Source organism: Bison bison, unplaced genomic scaffold (genome assembly GCF_000754665.1).
Source record: "Bison bison bison isolate TAMUID 2011002044 unplaced genomic scaffold, Bison_UMD1.0 scf7180017849715, whole genome shotgun sequence".
Lineage (NCBI taxonomy): Eukaryota > Metazoa > Chordata > Mammalia > Artiodactyla > Bovidae > Bison > Bison bison.
In genome coordinates, this window is record NW_011480288.1 from 4,671 (window position 1) to 6,713 (window position 2,043).

Below are 2,043 nucleotides of genomic sequence, written 5' to 3' on the forward strand. Positions count from 1 at the left end.
ATTTGACACAGTGTAAACTTTTCACAGTAGGAAATCATTTTTTAATTTCTTTGTGTGTGTGCACTGAACTTCTTATTTAGATCACTGAAGATTTCATTGCTACATATCAGGCCAATTACGGCTTTTCTGATGATGGTGCGTCTAGTTCTACTGCAAGTGTCCAAGATGTCAGTGCTAGGACTGCAGAAGAACCTCCGCAAAGACAACCCCCCGAACCCAGTGATCTGAAAAAGAAGGGAGAAAAGAGAAAGGCTGAATCAGGCAAGTAGATTTAGCTTGCAAAACATGAGTATAAAAGTTAAAAGTATGAGTATGTGTATATGTATTTACTTTTTGAAGAATTAGAACTTTGACAGAATCATAAGATGCATATTTTTAATTATTATTATTATTTGGGTTCATGTGTTGGCTCTCCCACTAACGTGTAGGCATCAAGCAGATTGTTTCAATTCAGTTCAGTTCTCAGTTTCTTCCTTTGCAAAACAGAATTCTTATTAGGAGATTATTTAAAGTTCTGTTTAAATGGTTGGTTTGGGGTTTGTTTTTTTTTTGGTACTTCCAATTAAATTAAAGAAGTCAATTTTGCTTCTGGTGGCACAGTAGATTGGAGTCAGAAGCAACCTATGCCAAGGCTTAAAGTCAGAGCAAGGGTAAGGTTTTTTTTTTAAGGTAGTATCAGATTCATAAAGAACCAAGATAAGCTAGCCATCTTTTTTCAGACAGGGCTCTGAAGTGAATTACTTGTCCAAAGATCCAAATACTTTGAAAACTAGCCAGTGATTTGATTTAGTCTGTCTTATTCTAAGGGTAAGAAAAAGTTTCTGGAAGTTTCGAGAAACTGCCGCACTGTCAGGATTTCATAATGGGACTCTTACCTTTTCTTGCATGTGTTTTTACTTGATTTTTTACTCGATTTTTATTTTTAGGATGGTTTCATGTTGAAGAAGGCAGAAATACAAATGTTTATGTGTCTGGTATGTATACCTTTTAACCACATTTAGAATAGAAAATATTTGATTTTGAGGTTTTTCCACAAAGTTATTTTTAGATTTCCATTTCTCTGAATTCTATTTTTTACCATTGTGTCATTTATTTGTTGAGCCATGTACATTTAGTGAGGAATATGTTTTTATATAAAACTTAAGAAAAAGTACGTGTATATAACTTTGCATGCCATCCTTTCTGACAGTTTTAGGTAATAACTCAGCAGTTTGCCCCTTCAGAGTCATTGATACAAGACCTAATCAAAGCATGATTTTAATGTATATTTGAATACATTAAAACATGAAATTTCTTAAAGTCTATAGATGTGAGATTTTTACACACTTTTAGAAAACCAAAATTTTGGTGCACTCATCACTCATCCAAGTTACAGATTTTGAATTAGTAGAAACTTAAGTAACCCTCACGTTTGTTATAGATGCCATTATAATTTTTTTCCCTTAACATCACAGGTTTGCCTCCAGACATTACAGTGGATGAATTTATACAGCTTATGTCGAAGTTTGGCATTATTATGAGAGATCCTCAAACAGAAGAATTTAAGGTCAAGCTTTACAAAGATAATCAAGGAAATCTTAAAGGAGATGGACTTTGCTGTTATTTGAAGGTTAGTTATGTGGTCATGTAAGTTTCTTCTATCTCCATTTTTCAGCTCAGGAACCAGGGCTATAATTTTGTATAGTTGGTAACCAAGGGTGAGGGCTATTCAAAACAGGATGGGAAGAAAATTTTGTTTCTGATTGTGCCTTTGTGTATCACACTGATAAAGTTATTTACTTGCTCTTGTAAAAAACTATGTTGTAAAGTTATTCACTTCCTCTTGTAAGAAACTGTGTTACCAAGTCAAGGTATTATGTTAGTCATAGGACAGACGTGCTTCTTTTATCTTAATTTTACTGCAAAGATCTCTTTCAGATCAGATCAGTCGCTCAGTCGTGTCCGACTCTTTGCGACCCCATGAATCGCAGCACGCCAGGCCTCCCTGTCCATCACCAACTCCCGGAGTTCACTCAGACTCATGTCCATCGAGTCAGTGATGCC

At 35.0% G+C, this 2,043-nt stretch overlaps 1 long non-coding RNA gene across 1 annotated transcript; it reads left to right on the forward strand.

Moving 5' to 3' along the window:
- Positions 1 to 64: 64 nt before the first annotated feature.
- On the forward strand, positions 65 to 1,809 carry LOC104994212. The gene is made up of 3 exons (XR_825925.1): positions 65 to 261; positions 927 to 974; positions 1,455 to 1,809. It is a non-coding gene; the product is annotated as an uncharacterized LOC104994212 (long non-coding RNA).
- The last annotated feature ends 234 nt before the right edge of the window (positions 1,810 to 2,043 follow it).